Genomic DNA, 23,250 nt, shown 5'->3' on the forward strand with positions numbered 1-23,250 from the left:
TATATATATATATATATATATATATATATATATGTATATATATATATATATACCCTCCACAATGTCACACTCACGCACACACAAGGGGATGGAAGAGACGAGAGATGAGTAGCTATACTAATCAACCATTTATTAAACAACGTCTTATTTAAAAGACAAAGCATTAAACATGGAATGAGGTTCTTAACTGAAGGTTTAGGCAGATTGCAGAAGTCCCAAAGTCCAGTAGTTGAGCCACGCCACAGCATCGAAGGAGGGAGAGACATATGCATGTGAACGGTAGACCAGACAATGGGTAAGTGGCAGAGTGTCCTTTTTATAGGGCGTGGCTCAGCGAGGAACAGGTGATCTGAGTTAGAACTCGGGTGACTGTGAACGAGTGGGTGGAGCTACCGGGTGTGTGTCAGATGAGGGTGGCAGTGGTGAATGCCTGACACTACCCCCTCCTCCAGGGGCGGCTCCCGACGCCCCAACACGACGTCGAGGGCGACCTCAACCGCGAGGGGCAGGCTGATCCGGATGATCTCGATGGAAGTCAGAGAGCAAGGTGGGGTCTAGGATGTCGTCCCGTGCGACCCAGGATCGTTCTTCTGGGCCATACCCCTCCAAGTCGACGAGATATTCCGTGAGCCCAGGATCTCGTGGACGGTGTATATGGAAGGTGGTTCCAGGATCTCCGGAGGATCTACGACAGGGTTGACGTAGGCGGAGATCCCGTGTAGACAACCACACCTGGTCCCCTGGTTGGAATTCGGGGGCAGGTCTCCGTCGGACGCCTGCAAAGCGCTTATGTTGTCGTACAGCCTGCTGCAGATGGACATGAGCTGAGTCCCACACTCTCTCGCTCTCTCGAAACCAGTGGTCTACCGCTGGAACATTTGAGGGTTCCTCCGTCCAGGGGAACAGCGGAGGCTGGTACCCGAGTACGCACTGAAATGGTGTTAAGCCGGTGGTATCTTGGCGCAGGGAGTTCTGTGCGTACTCGGCCCACGGGAGGAACCTGTTCCAGCAGTGTTGGTCCGTGTGACAGTATGCCCGGAGGTAACGTCCGAGCTCCTGGATCTTTCTCTCTGTCTGGCCGTTGGTCTGTGGATGATATCCAGAAGATAAGTTAACTGTTACACCAAGTAATTTGAAGAAAGCTTTCCATACATGCGAGATGAATTGAGGTCCCCGGTCCGACACGATCTCCTCGGGCAAGCCGAAGTGGCGGAAGAGATGTTGGAACAGTGTTTCAGCAGTTTCCATTGCCGTAGGCAAACCCTTCAGGGGAAAAACTTGCATATTTTAGAGAATCTATCCACCATGACCAGAATGCAAGTGTTACCTTCGGCTGCCGGGAGATCGGTCACAAAGTCCACTCCTATGTGGGACCAGGGCCTCTGTGGGATGGGTAGTGGAACCAGTTTGCCTGTAGGGAGTTGATGGGGAGAAGTAGACATGGCACAGACAGAGCAGCTCTGGATGTACCTGATGGTATCTCGGCGCATACTGGGCCACCAGTAACGAGATTGGATGAGCGAGAGGGTCCGTTGGCTGCCAGGGTGTCCAGAGCCCGGAGACCGATGAGCTGTGTCCAGAAGGTTTTGACGTAGGGCGAGAGGGACGAAGATCTTGCCTTCTGGACATTCCAGCGGAGCAGCTTCCTGGAGAGTGGCGCTACGGATGTCCTCGTCCATCTCCCAAACGATGGGGCTGATGATGAGGTTGGAGGGTACAATGGGTTCTGGTTCAACGGGTTGTTCTGTGGAATGGAGTCGGGATAGAGCGTCCGCTGAGATGTTCTTAGAGCCAGGTCTATAGGTGATCTTGTAGTCGAATCGTGTGAAAAACAGAGCCCATCTGGCTTGGCGGGGGTTGAGTCTTTTGGCCTCTCGGATGTATTGAAGATTCTTATGATCAGTTATGATGGTGAATGAATGTTTTGCACCCTCCAACCAGTGGCGCCACTCCTCCAGAGCAAGCTTGATGGTGAGGAGCTCTCTATTACCCACGTCATAATTCTGCTCCACCGGAGACAGCTTTCGGGAAAAGAAGGCACAGGGATGGAGGAGTGGAGGCCGCTCCTCACCGACCACAATGAGTGGGACCTGACACGTGTGGAGTTAGACAACACGTGTCAGGTCCCACTCATTGTCGAAATCATACTCTAGACTTAATACTGTCACATGGAATTGATGTCAATGCCGTTGAGATTCTGCAGCAAAGTGATGATATCTCTGATCATTATCTAGTCTCGTGTATTCTCCAGATGACTAAAACTGTAAATTCAACTCCTTATTACAAGTATGGTAGAACCATCACTTCTACTACAAAAGATTGCTTTCTAAGTAACCTTCCTGACTTATCTGAATTCCTCAGCATGTCCAATAGCTCAGAAAAACTTGATGATGTAACAGAAACTATTGACTCTCTCTTTTCCAGGACTCTAGATACGGTCGCTCCTCTGCGCCTAAGGAAGATTAAGGAAAATAGTCCGACCCCGTGGTATAACGAGCACACTCGCGCCCTAAAGAGAGCAGCCCGGAAAATGGAGCGCAGCTGGAGGAAGACAAAATTAGAGGTTTTTCGTACTGCTTGGCGGGAATGTACCCTATCGTACAGAAAAGCGTTAAAATCGGCCAGATCTGACTACTTTTCGACTCTTTTAGAAGAAAACAAACATAACCCTAGGTATTTATTCAATACAGTGGCTAAGTTAACAAAAAATAAAGAACCAACAGGCACTGGCTATGCCCATCAGCATAGCAGTAATGACTTTATGAACTACTTTACTTCTAAGATCGATACAATTAGAGACAAAATTGTCACTATGCAGCCGTCAATTACAGTGTCGCAGCAGATAGTGCGCTATAGATCTCCTGGGGAACAATTCAACTCATTCTCTACTATAGGTCAGAAAGAATTGTATAAACTTGTTAAATCATCTAAACCAACAACTTGTATGCTAGACCCTATTCCATCTAGGCTACTAAAAGAGATGCTTCCAGATCTCATAGATCCTCTGCTAAATATTATTAATTCATCACTGTCATTAGGATATGTCCCCAAAACCTTCAAACTGGCTGCTATTAAGCCTCTAATTAAAAAAACACAACTTGACCCCAACGAATTAACTAATTACAGACCTATCTCGAATCTCCCATTTCTGTCAAAGATATTAGAAAAGGTTGTATCCTCACAGTTATCTTCCTTCCTACAGAAATATGATATCTGTGAGGATTTTCAGTCAGGTTTTAGACCGTACCATAGTACTGAGACTGCTCTTATTAGAGTTACAAATGATCTACTCTTGTCATCCGATCGTGGTTGTATCTCTCTGTTAGTGCTACTGGATCTTAGTGCTGCGTTTGATACTGTTGACCACAACATTCTCTTGAATAGACTTGAGAATTATGTTGGCATTAGTGGTAGTGCATTGGCATGGTTCAAATCGTATCTATCTGACCGCCATCAATTCGTGGCAGTAAATGATGAGGTATCATATCGATCTCAAGTGCAGTATGGAGTACCACAAGGCTCAGTACTAGGGCCGTTACTCTTTACGCTTTACATGTTACCCTTGGGTGATATCATCAGGAAATATGGTGTTAGCTTTCACTGCTATGCTGATGATACCCAGCTCTATATTTCTTCGCGGCCTGGCGAAACGTACCAATTTGAAAAACTAATGGATTGTGTAGTTGAGTTAAAAAATTGGATGACAAGTAATTTCTTACTGCTAAATTCTGAAAAAACAGAGGTGTTAGTTATTGGGCCTAAAACCTCAGCGTGTAATAACCTAAAACACTGTCTAATACTTGATGGCTGTTCTGTCAATTCTTCGTCATCAGTTAGGAACCTAGGTGTGCTATTTGATGGTAATCTTTCCTTTGAAAACCACATCTCTAGTATTTGCAAAACTGCATTTTTTCCATCTCAAAAATATATCTAAACTACGACCTATGCTATCAATGTCAAATGCTGAAACATTAATTCATGCGTTTATGACCTCACGGTTAGATTATTGTAATGCTTTATTGGGTGGTTGTTCTGCTCGCTTAATAAACAAACTCCAGCTGGTCCAAAATGCAGCAGCTAGAGTTCTTACTAGAACCAAAAAGTATGATCATATTAGCCCGGTTCTGTCTACACTGCACTGGCTCCCTATTAAACATCGTATAGATTTTAAAATCTTGCTAATTACTTATAAAGCCCTGAATGGTTTAGCTCCCCAGTACCTGAGTGAGCTCTTATCGCATTATAGTCCCTCACGTCCGCTGCGTTCTCAAAACTCTGGCAATTTGATAATACCGAGAATATCAAAATCAACCGCGGGCGGCAGATCTTTTTCTTATTTAGCACCCAAACTCTGGAACAATCTACCCTACAATGTTCGGGACGCAGACACACTCTGTCAGTTTAAATCTAGATTAAAGACCCATCTCTTTAACCTTGCTTACACATAACAAATCCACATTCTTATAATTCAAATCCGTTAAAGGATTGTTAGGCTGCACTAATTAGGTTAACCGGAACCGAGAACACTTCCCATAACACCCGATGTACTCGGTGCATCGTCAGAAGAATGGCATCTACGCTAATATTAGTCTGTTTCTCTCTTATTCCGAGGTCACATTAACCACCAGATCCAGTCCGTATCCAGATCAGATGGTCACTGCAGTCCCCCGGGTCCAGTCCGAACCCAGCCCAGACGGTGGATCAGCACCTAGAGACGACCTCTACAGCCCTGAATGTCAGCGGAGTCCACATCAACTAGATGAGCCCCAGAGACGGATCCACATTAAAGACCACATCACCTAGACGGCTGTCGTCACAAGACCACGGGAACTTTGGCCAGAGGAGAACTGGCCCCCCGACTGAGCCTGGTTTCTCCCAAGGTTTTTTTCTCCATTTGTCACCGATGGAGTTTCGGTTCCTTGCCGCTGTCGCCTCTGGCTTGCTTAGTTGGGGACACTTTTCTCTTAACACAATATTGCATTTTATTTTATTGTTTTTGATTAACTACCTTTACCTATAATGTGAGTGTTTAATGTTGCCTTTGGCATTGTTGATGTACTGTTTCCTATTTAATACTGTACAGCCGCCTTGTCACAATTCTGTATTGTTAAAGGCGGTATATAAATAAAGGTGACTTGACTTGACTTGACTTGACCGCTTGGGACAGTACCGCACCGGCTCCAGTGGTGGATGCGTCGACCTCAACTGTAAAGGGAAGTTCTGGATCTGGATGGTGTAGAAAGGGTGCGGTACTGAAGATCTTCTTGAGGTGGAGAAAGGCTTCGTGGGCAGAGGGGTTCCAGCTGATGGACTTAGGCTTACCCCTCAGGAGGGAGGTTAACGGCGCAGTAATGGTACTGTAATCCTTAATGAATCTTCTGTAAAAGTTGGCAAATCCTAGGAAGCGCTGGAGCTCTTTGACGGTGAGAGGTTGAGGCCATTCCTGAATGAAAGAGGCCTTTCCCTGATCCATTTGCACGCCCTCGGCCGATATGATGTAACCCAGGAAGTGTACAGATGGACGGTGGAACTCACATTTTTCCAGCTTGAGATAGAGGCGGTATTCTCTGAGTTTGTGGAGGACCTGCTGGATGTGGTGGCGATGTTCGGCCATGTTCCGGGAGTAAATCAAGATGTCGTCGATGTAGACAATCACGAACCGATGGAGGAACTCCCGGAACACCTCGTTCATAAACGTTTGGAAGACGGATGGGCTGATGGAGAGGCCGTACGGCATTACCCGGTATTCATAATGGCCGGTAGGTGTCACGAATGCCGTCTTCCACTCGTCTCCCGCACGGATACGAACGAGGTTATACGCACTCCGCAGGTCCAGCTTCGTGAAGACTTGGGCTCCACGAAGCTCTTCGAGGGCGGCTGGGACCAGAGGGAGCAGATAGGGTTGCTGAATGACTTGGGAGTTGAGTTGATGGTAATCAATGCAGGGCCGTAACCCCCCATCCTTCTTGCCCACGAAGAAGAAGCTGGAAGCGGCCGGTGAGGTCGATGGTTGGATGAATCCTTGAGCTAGGGCCTCCGAGATGTATTCCTCCATCGCCTGGCGTTCCGGGATGGACAGAGGGTAAACTCGCCCCTTGGGGAGCTGGGCCCCTGGCAGCAGATCGATGGCACAATCCCATGGCCGATGTGGTGGTAACTGGGTGGCTGCTTGTTTGCTGAACACATCCTGGAACGCCATGTACTCAGCTGGGACCTCAGGAACAGAGTCTTGATCCGGGCTCTCAATCCGAGTCGAAGAGAGGATGAGGGGATCTGCAGAAGGTCGGGGTACCTTGATCAAGCAGTGTTGATTACAGTAGTCACTCCAGTGCAGAACGTCACACGGGTCCCAGCTGAGCTCCGGATGGTGTTGTTGCAGCCATGGACGTCCCAGGATTATGCTGGCGGTGGAATCCTCCAGTACCAGAAATCTGATGTCCTCATAATGAAACAGACCAACTTGCAAGGTGATGATGGGTGATGAATGTCGTATTTTCCCACGCCCCAATGGTTTTCCTTGGATAGTTTTCACTGATAGAACTTGATGATGGGGTCGAGGAGTCAGTTGCAGTTGCTTCAGACAGTCTTGAGAGATGAAGTTGCCTGAAGAGCCGGAATCAACCAGCACAGAAACACATAGAGACATATTAGAAGTATGCAGCGTTACAGGTAACAATGTGAGAGAAGATATTTCCACCTCTGTAAAGAGGGTACTCACCACGGGGCGTGGGGGTTTGATGGGACATTGACGGAGGTGATGACCAGGTTGTCCACAGTACAAACAGAGTCCATTCATGATTCTGCGGTTCCGTTCGGTGCGTGACAAACGTGTGGAGTCGATTTGCATGGGTTCTGGTACTGGATGACAAGCAGCCACCGAGGCAGGCTGAGGAGCGGTAATGGGTGGCTGGCAGGCGGCTAGGTTTTGGGCGACCTTGGTGGTTCGTTGTAGAAAGGCCTCTAATCCAATGCTGTCGTCATACAACGCCATTGTAGCTCGAAGATCGCGATTGAGGCCTTGTCTATAGGCTCCAAGCAGTGCTTTCTCATTCCAACCACTAGCCGCCGCCAGCGTACGGAAGTGAAGAGTGTAGTGATTCACCGAAGAAGTGCCCTGCTGTAGCCGGAAGAGTTGATCAGAGATAGCGAGTTCTCCTGTAGTTGTACTGAAAACTTCAGCGAAATGATTAGTAAACTGTTCGTAGGAATGAATGATCGGATTCTCTGCGTTCCAAATAGCTTTAGCCCACAGCAGGGCCTTACCGGTCAGGAGGGAGATGAGAAATGCCACCTTGGTGTCTTCGGATGTGAACTGTTGTGGTTGCATCTTGATGAAGAGATCTACTTGAAGCAGAAAACCGCTACACTCAGCCGCCTCTCCCGCAAATGTTGCGGGCATGGCCATGGGAGATCCTGAGACGGATGGCGGCGTCGATGGATGTTGGAACGCCGCCTTCAAGGCATTCACCAACTTGGAGAAAGGGTTAGTAGCGGCGGGTGTTTCGGTGCTCATGCTGTGTATTTCTTGTTAGCGGTCTGGTCTTCTGTCACACTCACGCACACACAAGGGGATGGAAGAGACGAGAGATGAGTAGCTATACTAATCAACCATTTATTAAACAACGTCTTATTTAAAAGACAAAGCATTAAACATGGAATGAGGTTCTTAACTGAAGGTTTAGGCAGATTGCAGAAGTCCCAAAGTCCAGTAGTTGAGCCACGCCACAGCATCGAAGGAGGGAGAGACATATGCATGTGAACGGTAGACCAGACAATGGGTAAGTGGCAGAGTGTCCTTTTTATAGGGCGTGGCTCAACGAGAAACAGGTGATCTGAGTTAGAACTCGGGTGACTGTGAACGAGTGGGTGGAGCTACCGGGTGTGTGTCAGATGAGGGTGGCAGTGGTGAATGCCTGACACACAAAGAGAGTAAGTCACAGAAGGTCATTACTGAAAGGGCTGGCTATTTACAGAGTGCTGTATCAAAGCATATTAAATGCAATGTTGACTGGAAGGAAGAAATTAGGTAGGAAAAGGTGCACATGCAACAGGGATGACCGCAAGCTTGAGAATACTGTCAAGCAAAGCCGATTCAAACACTTGGGAGAGATTCACAAGCAGTGGAATGAAGCCGGAGTTAGTGCATCAAGAGTCACCACACTCAGACGTCTTCAGGGAAAGGGCTACCAGGCCACTTCTGAAACAGAAACAACTTCAGAAGCATCTTACCTGGGCTAAGGAGAAAATGAACTGGACTGTTTCTCAGTGTTCCAAAGTCCTCTTTTCAGATAAAAGTAAATTTTGTATTTCATGTTGAAATCATAATCCCAGAGTCTGGAGGAAAACTGGAGAGGCACCGAATCCAAGCTGCTTGAAGTCCAGTGTGAAGTATCTGAAATCAGTGATGATTTGGGGTGTCGTGACGTCTGCTGGTGTTGGTCCACTGTGTTTTCTCAAGTCCAAAGTCAATGCAGCCATCTACCATGAGATTTCGGAGCACTTTATGCTTCCATCTGCTAACAAGCTTTATGGAGATGCTGATTTCATTTTCCAGCAGGACTTTAGCACCTGCCCACAGTGCCAAAACCACTTCCAAGTGGTTTGCTGACCATGATATTACTGTGCTTAATTGGCTAGCCACCATGCCTGACCTGAACCCCACTGAGAGTCTATGGGATATTTTCAAGAGAAAGATGAGAATCAGTTGATCCAACAGTATACAGACGATCTGAAGTCTTAGTAGTGCCTCTGCAGTGCCACAGGCTGATCGCTTCCATGCCACACCTCACTGATGCTGTCATTTGTGCTAGGAGCAAGTCGTTTGCTGTAATTTGTTCTGCAGACCAAGTATTGAGTGCAGAAATGAACATACTTTAAAAACTTTCACTTTTCTGGTTTGCAAATCCGTTTTTTATGAAAATATAATATTTTGAGATACTGGATTTTTGACTTTAATGAGCTGTAAGCTCTAATTATCAAAATTAAAAAAAAAAAAAAAAAAAAAAAAACCTTTTGAAATGTTTTACTTTACATGTAATGAATCTAGAATATATGAAAGTTTCAGTTTTTGAAATGTTACAAAAAAAAGAACTTTTTCACAATATTCAAATTTTTTTAGATGCACCTGTATATATATATATATATATATATTCAGAAGGTGTACAATGTCATTCACACAAACACTAAACACCATCGTGATACTGAAATAATGGAATAAACATTAATTTAACAACATCAGACATAGCATAACCCTAATGAACAAAACTGATAAGAAAAAAACTTAACCAATTAATAGGTTTTTACTGTAGCATTTTTACAGCCTTTTACCGTTAAAATAATTTTTTACAGTGCAGGAACATTTTTACTCTGTAAAATCATTTTATTACAGTTTGTTCTACTGTCCTTGAGCAAATGTGTGTATTTTATAATACTGTCTACAGGAAAAAACTAAAAATAATAATGATAGACAGAGGCTGGGTCTTGAAGTCTGGTGTGCTGCTGGTGTGTATCTAGAAAACCAAATTGATTCATTCTGAGACACACAACCAAGCACACAAAATTAAAAAAATTCTAATTTCTTTTAAATAAACTAATAATTAAAATTATTTTTAATTAGCAAAAACAATAAATAAATAAATAAATAATTAATTTATAATATATTCTGAACTAAGTTGTTCTTCCGAGACGTAAAAGCACATTGTTCATGAACTTTTGCAGGAGGAAAAGGTCAGTAAATCCTCAAACACTGTAAAGACACATCTCCTATAAAACAATTATTTGATTGTCACGGTATACAGGTTTACTGGCTCTCTCTCTTTCTCTCTCTCTCCCTCTCTCCCTCTGTGTGTGTGCTTGTGTTCTCTCTGCTGATGAGCTGATCAGGTGCAGCTGTGGCTCGTTAGCTCCTCTATTTAATCCCTTGCTTCCTACCATTTGTTGTCAGATCATTGTTGTTGAGCAGTGGGTCCAGTCCTGGTGGAGTTCTCTTGCCAGCCAGTTGCTTCTAGCTCAGAACATCCTCTGTGATTCCTACCGGGTTCTTGCGGTGGACTAAGCTTTGCTCTTCTGCTGCACGTCCCAAGAACTCTCCATTTGCACCCGTGATATCTTTCCTTGGATTTGTCTGCTTCGAGGTTTTCAATAAACTGTTTTGCTTGCACTCGCGTATCAATCCTGTTATTTGCACAGACGCTCATGTGGGTTTCCTCATTAGGAGGATAGAGATCATGCTGTGAATACAGGGTGTGGATTGTTGTGTAAGCGCATTTCAACACGAACAAAAGCTCAAATATTTGTGCTGATCTTATACAAAGGAGCTAATTAACGGCCAGGTAAGATGAATGTTTTAATCTGGTTCCGGTAGAGGTTTAGATAACAAGTCACTTTGATTTACTTTCTCCCACAAGTAGGTGAAAAATAAATCAATTTCAGTATTAACAAAATGATTAAAATATTAAAGTGACGGTTGTCATTTATATTAACAGTAATAGAGAAAACAATTAATGTTTTGAGAAAGTCTAATTAATGGATGTCACTCCTGAGGATAGCCTACTGTTCACTAACACATTTTTTACTAATTAACACTAAAATGTTGACACTAAAGTACAGCAACTTTGGCTACTTTAAAAATTAATTTCAGTGCAAATGATTAGTAAACTATGCAATTTAAATACTTTAACAGACGTGGACAACGTGCACAACTCTATAACTTAAGTGAAACTACAGATACTGGTGGTCAGATATTACTCTATTACAAGTTTAAGTTGTTTACTTAAGTAAAAAAAAAAAAAAGGTGTACTTTAAGAATACTTAAGTACCAAAAGTAAATTTACCTTTTTTAAAAACGCATGTTTTATGTAATACTGTAATATGTAATTCTTGCTATACCTCTGAAGCAACTGACAATACATTACACCTACTGAATACACTAAGTCAGCAAAACAGCCGTAGCTGTAACTTTACAACAGCAGCACTGCTTTAACAAAATAGCAAAACTGCAAGACTTCTTTGTCATCAAACCAAAAATGTCAAAAATGCTCTTTAATCGCTCTTGTGTACTTTGATGTCATGCACAGAACAGTCTGTGCACTGCTGCTTCAAGTCAAACACTTTTGTTAGGAGATACACAACAGTTCTTCTGTGGCTTTATAGGTAATATTTTTGTTTACACAATTTAGCAAAATCAGACAATATTGTCAAATATACCACAATATTAACCTCTTATTACTGAACTGTTGTAAATAAATATCGCATTTGCAACTGGTCAGTGTACCTAGATTTAAATCAAAATGTGTGTTGGTAATCGAGATCTGCTTGAAACTGATCTTTGATCATTAAAATGACATATTTAAATGTTTTTTCTTGTGAAAATAATTTTCTCATGCCTTAAAACTTTATAACTTTACCCCCTTGTCTCGTTTACTATACGTGGATCTATGAATATGTAAATTAGCCCCGCCCCCACACAGTCGCACCAGCCAGAGCCCCCTGATCACTACTGTAGTAAACGCGATATAATGGCGAAACACGGATAATGACTAATACAACTATATTTTTACTAGCGGGCAACTACAATGGATACTATAATATTTGTTAAAGTTACTTGCTTGACGATGTTGTGCCCTCAAAATTCCTCTGAAGGCTCGAATGCAGCCTAGCTTGTGATTCCGGTTCGCGCCCGTGATCATATTCGAGTAAAGTGCAGACGGCAGAGCGGGAGAGGTGTGTCTGACTCCGGGCTACTTTTACACTGTTGCCGCGGGTTATTTTTCAAGTTAGCGGTTGTGCTGTATTTAATGCTCTATATGCTCTATTAAATGCTCTATTTAATATTTGGTTTTGTGCTGATAATCCTGTTGGTATATTTTGTATGCTAATATTAGGAATCTATCCTTTGACGTGATTGGTTATTGAAGTTTGTGACATAGCAAACAATGAGCTGTTTCAAACCGCATTTCTGGGACAGCCTTTGGGAAACTACAGTTTTAAGGAGAAAATACTCATCAATGGTGTTGATTAATGGACTGGCACATGGTTTGTCTAAAAGCACATTAAAAACACCACACAGACAAATAAACAACATAAAAATCTTGATTTTCACTACAGGAGGACTTTATATCCAAGTGTCAGTGAAAATTATGTGTTGGACTGTGATACACATTCATGTTCTACTTTTGTGTTTGATTAACATTAATTTGAATTGTGTCTCTGTTCTTAAACAGGTGCAAAGATGAGAAGGAAACACTTTAAGGTGATAGTGTTAGTTCTGACAAGTGTTGTGTGGCTGGTCTTTATCATGAACAAAAACTTTGAAAATGATGCAACACTTAAGAGCAAAGATGTTTATGAGATGTTCCATCATCAAAACGATTTACCCGTGTTCGAAACGCTCCAGCCTTTGTCTTTACGTTGTCAGCAGAATACGTCTGCTTATAATGTGACTGGATTTTCTACTCTGCCAAAACATATCCAAGACTTCCTGCTTTACTGACACTGTAGGAGTTTTCCCATGCTTCTTGATGCACCTGATAAGTGTGGTGGACCTCAAAACTCTGCAGATGTCTTCCTTCTGCTGGTCATCAAGAGTTCTCCAGAGAATTATGATCGACGGGAAGTTTTGCGGAAAACATGGGCTAAGGAAAGACAGCACAACGGCGCGTGGATCCGCAGAGTCTTCATAAGCGGAACGAGCAGAACTGGCTTTGAGAAGCGCAGGCTGAATAAGCTATTGAAGATTGAAAACAGTGAAAACAAAGACATATTACAGTGGGACTTCCATGATTCGTTCATCAACCTCACACTGAAGCAGGTCCTTTTCTTAGAGTGGATGGACAGATGGTGCCCACACGCCAGATTTCTTTTAAATGGAGACGATGACATCTTTGCCAATACGTTTAACATGGTTGAGTATCTTCAAGGTCAGAAGAGCAATGATGGAAGTAAACATCTTTTTACAGGGTCCCTCATGGAGGGCACAGGTCCTATCAGAGACCCTGCAAGTAAATACTATGTCCCGGTGCAGGTACAGGAGTCTGAAATATATCCTCCATACTGTAGTGGAGGAGGCTTTCTTCTCTCCAGCTTCACAACCAAAACGATCTACAACATGTCTCACTCTATAGAGCTGCTGCCTATTGATGATGTTTACATGGGAATGTGTTTGAAAAAGGCTGGCCTCAAACCTACATCCCACCATGGCATAAGGCCCTTCGGTCTGCATATCCCCGCTCCGAATGTTGACCAATTTCACCCTTGCTTTTACAGGGAAATCATTTTAGTCCACAGATTTCAGCCGCACATGATTTTTGTGATGTGGGATGAAATACAAAACCCACATTTGCAATGTGGAAAGACATATTCTGTGTTCCTTTGAAAATTTTCAAGAATGCTTTTATAAAAATGGTGGAAGCATTATGCAGTTTTGTAAGTGATGTGGTGTTTTGCACTTTAACTAAAATGAAAAGGGTGGTCAAATCATTTCTCAAGAATGGTAGTTATAGTCTTTGTGATATTTAGGGCCCAAGCACCAGTGGTCACATTTTTGAGGGCCTAAACATGCTTGAACAGATGCCTGTTGTTGTTGCATCACACGACAGAGGCCGCTCCCATGATAGTTGATTGACATGAGCGTCTTACCTCAGATCAGTTGTAACAGTCCAACCTCCATGTTTCGATGCCGGAGCAGGGATGTAAGTTAGACAAGAATTGAGCGATTGAGGTGTTCTGTTGCTGGATGTAATAATGAACGTAGTGGTTGTCATTTACTCCCGACATCTGAGCCGCTGAAGATGCAGTGAATTACATTTGGTTTGTGAAGGGAATGCGCCTCCCGATCTACATATATCCGTCTATGTTTGCGTGAATCATTCGTGATCCAGCTTCACTTACAGCAGAAGTGAGTATAAGGTTTTTTTATGAATCTTTGCGATCGCCTTTCCTAATAATGTGCTAGTTAGCAAGTTTAGCGGCTAAACGCGGCTAAATGTGGCTAAAGTAAACAGGCTGGTCAATCCACAGAGAGAAGAGAGGGGCGGTGCGAACAGAGCTCATTTGCATTTAAAGCAGCCTTGACCAGAATGGGATGATTTTTGCAGAGCTGATTTTGGCAAGGTAAAAAGGGTGTTGTTTTACACTACCATTGAGAATTTTTAGTATATTATAGACTTTTCATTAAGACCCTAAAGAATCATATCAACTTGTGGAAAATGGGAATCTGATGACTGCTTTAAAATCTAATTTTATCAGGGTAATTGAGTGCACTCTTTGAAAAAACAGGCATGAAAGTTGTCACTGGCGTGGTACCTTTTTAAAATGTTATACTTTTGTACCTTATTTACCCCTATAGGTTGCATATTAGTATATTATAGGTACATACTATTACTGGAAGTACACATATTAGTATCTAAATGGTATATATTAGTACCACTTCAGTGACAGCTATTGTAGTGTTTTTGTCTGATGTGTAATATATAAAAATCAAGTAGGATTCTCTATGCAAAATGACTGTTGAAAAAAGCAGGTTTGCATGCAGGATAGAGGTATCTTTTAAGTCAAACCTTGATTGTTTCATTTCTTTTGAATCAAAAGAGTGGTTCACAAAGATGCCTAAATTATTCAATTTTTGAATTACAAATCTGAATCACAGGACAAGCACACTGGTCCATGTTTAACGGATTAGCAGCTGTTCATGCATGGAGGAAATTTTATTTTTATATTATTATTTTTGTAGAGTTTTATTTGCTTTATGCTACTAAAGAGTGTTCTTTTCTTCTATGAATGCCTTATTATGCTTAAGCTTTTATAAGAGATAACTGGAAATCTTTTTTGATATTGATGTGCAAGACAAGCGTGAGACTGAAAATGTTATTTTAGGTTCTTAGACATCCTATAGCTTCTTAGAAAATAATTTACATTTAATACTTAGAAACGCATCTAGGGGACACGGTTGGATACCTTAAATGGACACATATGTTGTATATGCATTATGATTGGATGAAATAGAAACATCCGGATTTGATTAGGGTATAAATGCTGAGTCAGCATATTTTTCTATGTCACACTCTGCAGCCAATCTGTATGACTGTTGACATTTTCTTGCAAGAAAATAAATCTTCAAAAGACTTTTGTCTCATGCCTTTACTAAAATGGAAAATTGCCACAGCACATGTCAACTTTAATGTGTTTTAGGGTATAGATTATTTGGTAACACTTTTACAATAAGGTTTAGTAGTTAACTACTTTAGGTAACACTAAGCACAAACAATATTTTACAGCATTTATTAATCTTAGTTAATGTTAATTTTAACATTTACTAATGCATTATTAAAATCAAAAGCTGTGTTTGTTAACATTAGTTAATACACTGTGAATTAACATGAACTAGCAATGAACGACTGCATTTTTATTAACTAAAGTTAACAAAGATTAATAAATAGTGTAATAAATGTATTGTTCATTGTTTGTTCACGTTAGTTAGTGCATTATCAAACATTAACTAATGGAACCTTATTGTAAAGTGTTACCGATTATTTTGATAGCCGAAATTTTACATTTATGCACATTGTGAAATGCTGATGAAGTTATGTACAATAAAATTTGACAAAACTCTCATGACTTTTCTGGAATTGTTTACATTAGTAAATACCACCTTCAGTGGTCAAACAATCAGAGCTGGGCAGATTACTTACAAATTGTAATCTGTTGCTGATTTTAAATTACATGACAAAAATTGTAGTTAGTAACGTAATCCATTATATTACACATTTTAGGTAATATAATCAGACTACTTTTAAATTACTTTTGACCTAACTTGTTTATCACATTGATTTAAACTAATCTTGTACCATAATGATGTAAAAATTCAAAGAGTGAGAAAATATATTTCTTTCATTGTAATTAACAACATGAAGTGCATTAAACATTATATTACATCAAGGTTTCTAAAACTGGGGTAATTAATGTGTTCATCAGTAGTTGATGCAATGTTGAAAAACTTCTTAAAACTGAAATGATTTTTGTAAATCCACTGATCAAATGCTGTGTCGCCACTTCACTAATGACTCTATGTGCCTCACTCAGAGTAGTTCTCTTGAGTTAACACTATAGTGTTGGGCGATATGCTCAATTTTCATATCGTCCTATCGTCAGCCTGTGAGATTGCCGATACACTATATTATCGTGCTAATTTATTTAATTATTTATTTACTTTGTTTCACTGCCGGCAAAATGAACCAACACCAGCATAAGGCTAAAAGCAGCCTAATGTTTCAATATGACTTTTTTGTCATAATTTGTGTTTAACATGATACCAATTTAATAGAAACATTGTAAGTTACTAATGCTTACATTTCCTTAGTTATTCAAAAAGCAGCTACAGAAAATGAGCAAAGAATATTTATGTTATCAAAGAACATCATCACTGACGAACCTAGCCTAGTCCAGCTTGAGTTTATGCATTTTAAAAAACAGTCCCGGTACCATAAGTGAATACAATAGTTACATCTTTGTATGATGAATACATTTCTTACCCCTTATTTACATTTACACTTATCCCCTGTGATCCCCTTTTCCATCCTCTCCCCTCCTTGCTGAATGGGATCGATTTCGCAAGTGAAAGTAAAACCGGAAAAACAGCGCGCATAAAGCGATTGCACGCTTTCGCGTGCGCCAGCAACCGCACGCAATTACAGATTGCATGCTTCCCACCCGAAACACCCCCTCCCACTCACTGTAAGTTGTGCCTTTGTGTTTATTCCAGCCACCTTGCAGCAAGTTTCTCTGACTATCATCTATCGGCACAACCTTAGTTAACACTTACATGTCATACTTTAAATCCAGCACCACTGCCATAGCTGTGCCAAATATGAATTATTGACTTAAACTGACTTATCATACTTAAATGATAGTTCACCCAAAAAAATAAACAATTCTGTAATTTACTCACCCTCATGTTGTTCCAAACCTGTATGTGTTTCTTTCCTCTGCTGAACACAGAAGATATGTTATTAATCACACAGCTGATGATAGCCATTGACTTAGCCATAGTACTTTTTTCCATACTATCAGTCAGCTGTTTGGTTCCTAGATCACACATACAGGTTTGGAATGACATGAGTAAACAATAACAGAATTTTCGTTTTTGTTTGAACAATCCCTTTGACTAGATTTAATGTCAATAATGTTTATTTGCCTATTTGTTTCAGTTTCCCGCTGACTGTATTCATGGGGACTTTCATGGGGACCTGGTAGGATGTATTACAGATTCCTTTTTTCCCCTCACTGTAAAATGTTTATTGGCAAATTAGATGTAACTTACTGGCAACACTTGTCTAGTACAGGGGCAGTGAACTCTGATTCTGGAGAGCCGCAGCCCTGCAAAGTTTTGCTTCAGCCCTAATAAAACACACCTGAACAAGCTAATCAAGGTCTAAAGGGTTACTAGGAAGCTACAGGCAGGTGAGTTTTTATTAGGCTTGAAGCTGAATTTTGCAGAATTTTGAATTTTGCTGAATTTCTCCAGAATGTTCGCCGCTCCTAATCTACAGTAGTTGCTGTATTTCTTACCACAGTAAAATTGCTGTAAAACAGTACAGTTTTATTTTTTTGTTTTGTTTTATTTTTATTTTGTTATACAGTGGGTACGGAAAGTATTCAGACCCCCTTAAATTTTTCACTCTTTGTTATATTGCAGGCATTTGCTAAAATCATTTAAGTTCATTTTTTTCCTCATTAATGTACACACAGCACCCCATATTGACAGAAAAACACAGAATTGTTGACATTTTTGCAGATTTATTAAAAAAGAAAAACTGAAATATCACATGGTCCTAAGTATTCAGACCCTTTGCTCAGTATTTAGTAGAAGCACCCTTTTGATCTAATACAGCCATGAGTCTTTTTGGGAAAGATGCAACAAGTTTTTCACACCTGGATTTGGGGATCCTCTTCCATTCCTCCTTGCAGATCCTCTCCAGTTCTGTCAGGTTGGATGGTAAATGTTGGTGGACAGCCATTTTTAGGTCTCTCCAGAGATGCTCAATTGGGTTTAAGTCAGGGCTCTGGCTGGGCCATTCAAGAACAGTCACGGAGTTGTTGTGAAGCCACTCCTTCGTTATTTTAGCTGTGTGCTTAGGGTCATTGTCTTGTTGGAAGGTTAACCTTCGGCCCAGTCTGAGGTCCTGAGCACTCTGGAGAAGGTTTTCGTCCATTATATCCTTGTACTTGGCCGCATTCATCTTTCCCTCGATTGCAACCAGTCGTCCTGTCCCTGCAGCTGAAAAACACCCCCACAGCATGATGCTGCCACCACCATGCTTCACTGTTGGGAGTGTATTGGACAGGTGATGAGCAGTGCCTGGTTTTCTCCACACATACCGCTTAGAATTAAGGCCAAAAAGTTCTATCTTGGTCTCATCAGACCATAGAATCTTATTTCTCACCATCTTGGAGTCCTTCAGGTGTTTTTTCATGTGTCTTGCACTGAGGAGAGGCTTCCGTCGGTCCACTCTGCCATAAAGCCCTGACTGGTGGAGGGCTGCAGTGATGGTTGACTTTCTACAACTTTCTCCCATCTCCCGACTGCATCTCTGGAGCTCAGCCACAGTGATCTTTGGGTTCTTCTTTACCTCTCTCACCAAGGCTCTTCTCCCCGATAGCTCAGTTTGGCCAGACGGCCAGCTCTAGGAAGGGTTCTGGTCGTCCCAAACGTCCTCCATTTAAGGATTATGGAGGCCACTGTGCTCTTAGGAACCTTAAGTGCAGCAGAAATTTTTTTGCAACCTTGGCCAGATCTGTGCCTTGCCACAATTCTGTCTCTGAGCTCTTCAGGCAGTTCCTTTGACCTCATGATTCTCATTTGCTCTGACATGCACTGTGAGCTGTAAGGTCTTATATAGACAGGTGTGTGGCTTTCCTAATCAAGTCCAATCAGTATAATCAAACACAGCTGGACTCAAATGAAGGTGTAGAACCATCTCAAGGATGATCAGAAGAAACGGACAGCACCTGAGTTAAATATATGAGTGTCACAGCAAAGGGTCTGAATACTTAGGACCATGTGATATTTCAGTTTTTCTTTTTTAATAAATCTGCAAAAATGTCAACAATTCTGTGTTTTTCTGTCAATATGGGGTGCTGTGTGTACATTAATGAGGGAAAAAAATGAACTTAAATGATTTTAGCAAATGGCTGCAATATAACAAAGAGTGAAAAATTTAAGGGGGTCTGAATACTTTCCGTACCCACTGTATATTCAGTAACACAAGTTATTGCTTCGAGCCAACAGCTTTATTCATGACTCTTCTATTATATTTCATAGCTGAACTTCAACCAACCACAGAAGAACTAACACACATATAAAATAATCTAAAAATAAAAATTTGTCATAGATTACGATTTTCACCTTTTAAATTTTAGTTAGTGTGTAATGTGGCTGTTTGAGCATAAACAACATATGCAAAGTTACGACGCTCAAAGTTCAATGCAAAGGGATAAATTGTTTTACAGAATTAGCTTTTTAAGGCCTACAACAAATGGCAGGTAGAGACTACAACGGGCTACTTTCTGGGTTACTGAAATTTACACAAACCCTACCTCCAGGAACATGTGTCACGAATCTGGTCGGTGTCCCGCTGTCCGCCCACCACCAGATGTCACTTTCGCCCCATCATTATACTCTGACTCTTGTACTACTCCCCGAACTCCATCTCCCGCCATGCATCACGCTGATTGCGTCTATTCATGTGACCAATCAGCAGCTCTATAAAAACCCTGGACTTTCCCCATGCAAACCACGGAGTATTGTGAGTTGTTATTGTTTTCTCTTGTTTAGCGTTTCCTAGTTCCCAGTGTTTATTCCCCTCGCCTGGCCCCCCGTTCTCGACTGTACCGCCGCCTGCCTTTTCGGACTCTCGCTCTTGTTTATTGGTTTATTCTCCTAGCTCAGCCCCTTACGGATTACGTTTGCCACGGATCGACCCTCGCCTGTTTCATGGACTTCTATTGTGCATCGCCTACGTTAAACCTGTCTGCAATTGTTGTTTGACCCTGCCTGTACGACCATGTCTTTGTCTCGTCCCAATAAAAGCTCGCAAGTGGATCCGCTCGCCTCTCGTCTCGTTCATCCCATTACAACATGCAACTACAGATTACTGTAAGAGGCATGACATTTCCGGACAACACTGTAAACCCGGATTTTGTATCTAATTAAACCATTTAATTACAATTGAACACAATATTTAAGTTTTACTGCATTGCTTATAAAATATAAGTAGATTCTACTAATTTGTAGACATATTTGAACCTGTGAATAAACTTAAGTTAAATTAACTCGTATTATGAAATTTATCTCCTGACCACGCCTCCTCCACCGGTGCTGCGAGTAACAGCGCCATTTTGTCACTGTGATTGTGTATGAATTTAAGCTGTGGATGAATGTGGAAATTTAGATTTAGATAGTTCTATTGGCATTGTTTTCCGCCATTTATCTTTTATTACGTCCCTCGAGAAACTCTTTGTGATCGGCAAAAGTTGTTGTTCGTTTAAACGACGGGACATTTCTCATCCGTTGATAGCTAGTGTTCTCACTCGCCTGCGCTTGAACCCCTGACTGGCGAGTTCGACTAACATTTTTTGCCTTTTTCTTTCAATGATTTCTTTTTCACTCGAGGAGCTGTTGTTTGTGAGGAGTGTAAATTTAGTTTTACTCATACAGTAGCCGCGATTCCAGCCGAGGAGCGACAAAGGTGGAGCTAATATGGTGAGTGCAGTACGTTAATGTACCACGTTTAATTTAGACATGGCTATTGTTTGAAAGCGTAAGTTTTCGTTAATTAGCGGTATAAATACAAAGGCGGATGAATATACTTCTGTTCTATCTAGGTTCAGAGTCCTCTTAACGACTATCTTGTTTTGGAAGAAAGAAGAAATGGAAGAGATGCTTTGAAAGTGTAAGTATGATCCTAATAACTGATAAGAGAGCACTGCTATTTACACATTTTCCTCCTGGTTTCACAGACAAGGCTTAAGGCCAGTCTCAGAATAAAATAACATGTTTAATAACATGACAAGGAGTCTTTACTGAAAATACCTTGTAATGACATATTTTAAAATATGTCAGTGCCATTTTTCTTTTCTCAAGATGCACACCAGTAAAGTTTTTAAGGCGTTTTTATAAAAGCTATTTAAGTATCTTAATTTAACTAAGGCCTAGTCCTGGCTTAAGCTAAGCCCTGTCTGTGAAGCCCTGTCTGTGAAACCCTGTCTCTTTGTTCAAACATGGAAATTATTCAAGAACAAAACAATTTCCTTGTTCACATTTATGCCACCTTCACACCAAAGTTCAAGATCAACTGTATGTCGTGGGTTAACTGAGACCTGTTCTGAGGATGATCACTTTGACTAGCACAGTGTGTGTCAGAAGATTATTCATAATGATGATGGTGTGAGTCTGTCCTGCACTCATTCCTGTTATTTACAAGCTTTCCTGAATAACACCGATCTTCCTGACCATATGCCAGTAGTGTTTGTATGTGGATTTTACTTTAAATATTCTGTAGATGTACAATTAAACGTAAACCCTAAAGTCTAATTACCATCTGTAAACTGGAAATTTTCTGAGAGCTGTACCACCTAACCACTGTATCTGACTGCTCCAGATTAATTTAGACATTGATAGTGTTGCCATAGAAAAGCGCAATTCCCAGTCTATTGACATGAACAGCTCACAAGCTGAACATCACAATGTTGTCCTCTCAGAATTAAAGTAATTATGACATGGTGTGAAGGCAGTATGACTTTGAGTATTTAACAACAGCATTGTCTAACTGACTTGATAATGTATTTGTCGTTCTGTTTCTTCCTCTGTTAGGAGGCAGCTGACAAGACAGACTTCAGTAAGGATCCTCAGCGTTGATCAAGAAAGTTCACAGCTCACCTCATCTAGAGTGGGAATCATCTTGGAAGAAAGCTTGGTAATGGATGAACTGACCAATCTCAGGCCTTCTATGTCCATTGTTTTCAGACTGATTTCCCTGCCTACACCTGGACTATCCTAAGTGTATGAAAAGCATTTTATATTTTTTGTCGGGAAAAGGTGAGCTGACACCTAAAATTCAGTATTGCCAATAGTGTGAGCTCAGAGTGTGGAAAAAACATATCGTTTTGATGCTGTTTGTTGCGATTCTGAGGAAAACTTGTTTGTGTGCTTAACGATAAGTTAATTTGTTGAACTAGTATCTTTTTGAACTTTTTTTTTCTCCCATGTTTTATGGGGAAATGTTTTCAGGATATGAAAAATGGTTTTGTTGTGTTTTCAATTGAATATTTGTAATTGAATTGATTTAAAATAAAAGGGAAAATTGCATTAATGTTCCTTTATTTGTTTGCTTTTTCTTAATTTTCTAGGTTAACAAATTGGAAAAATAAAACATTTGATATAGATTTAACTTGGAAATTAGTATATTTGACTTAAATATAATAGTTATAATAATTGCAAATGAAATGATGTTACAAAACATTTTAAGTTAAATGAAATGACCTTTGTAATTCATATTACAAAACATTTTAAGTTAAATAAACTTTACATTACTTAAATTTTTTAGGGCAACCAGTTTCCTCCAATTTTTTAAGTAAATTCAACTTATCCGGGTTTAGAGTGAACGTACACTAGGAGGTTAACGAATCACAACACACTGGGCCAGCTAACCAATCTGAGCTCATTGCGAATTTCTAAGGGAGGAACCAGGAAGTCAACAGGCCATTTTTAGGAGAACAGAAAAGCAGTGTAGTCAAAGTGTAAACTATGTGAAAAATAATGCAATTTTTTTTTTAACGAAGCATGAACACGTCACAGTGCACCCCATAAACACAATCAAGCCTTTGAAAAAGCCAGTAGACCACCCCTTTATTACAATAAAGCCACATCTGTCAGCTACTCACCCACACTGCTGTAACATGTGCACATAAGATACTTGAATAGACAAAGTCAAATGCTGCAACTAACCCCTCATGACCTGACCTGTATTGGATTTAGTACCACATAAAGTGCCACAAATCGGAATTGAAAACATCTGATTCCATGTGGTTTGTGCAGCCATATCGCTCTGTAGCTAACCATATACACAAATATCCAGCTATGTTTTTATTATAATATTTTGCATTTATGTGCAGAATTCGGATTGCTGTTGTAGACTATTGGGTGGAAAAAAAATTAGACATCCTGTCATCTCCAAAAACAAACAAACAAACAAAAAT

The 23,250-nt window shown here is 41.0% G+C and overlaps 1 protein-coding gene and 1 pseudogene across 1 annotated transcript in view; both read left to right on the top strand.

Moving 5' to 3' along the window:
* The first annotated feature begins 10,229 nt into the window (after positions 1 to 10,229).
* Positions 10,230 to 23,250, top strand: part of LOC127169402 (N-acetyllactosaminide beta-1,3-N-acetylglucosaminyltransferase 3-like) — a 53,459-nt gene continuing 40,438 nt past the window's right edge. The window contains exon 1 of the mRNA XM_051116754.1: positions 10,230 to 10,331. The gene's annotated coding sequence lies outside the window, so the exon portion shown is untranslated. The remainder of the gene's footprint in view (positions 10,332 to 23,250) is intronic.
* Positions 10,244 to 13,372, top strand: LOC127169274 (N-acetyllactosaminide beta-1,3-N-acetylglucosaminyltransferase 3-like; annotated as a pseudogene).

Source organism: Labeo rohita, chromosome 8, assembly GCF_022985175.1.
Source record: "Labeo rohita strain BAU-BD-2019 chromosome 8, IGBB_LRoh.1.0, whole genome shotgun sequence".
In the NCBI taxonomy this organism is placed as follows: Eukaryota; Metazoa; Chordata; class Actinopteri; order Cypriniformes; family Cyprinidae; genus Labeo; species Labeo rohita.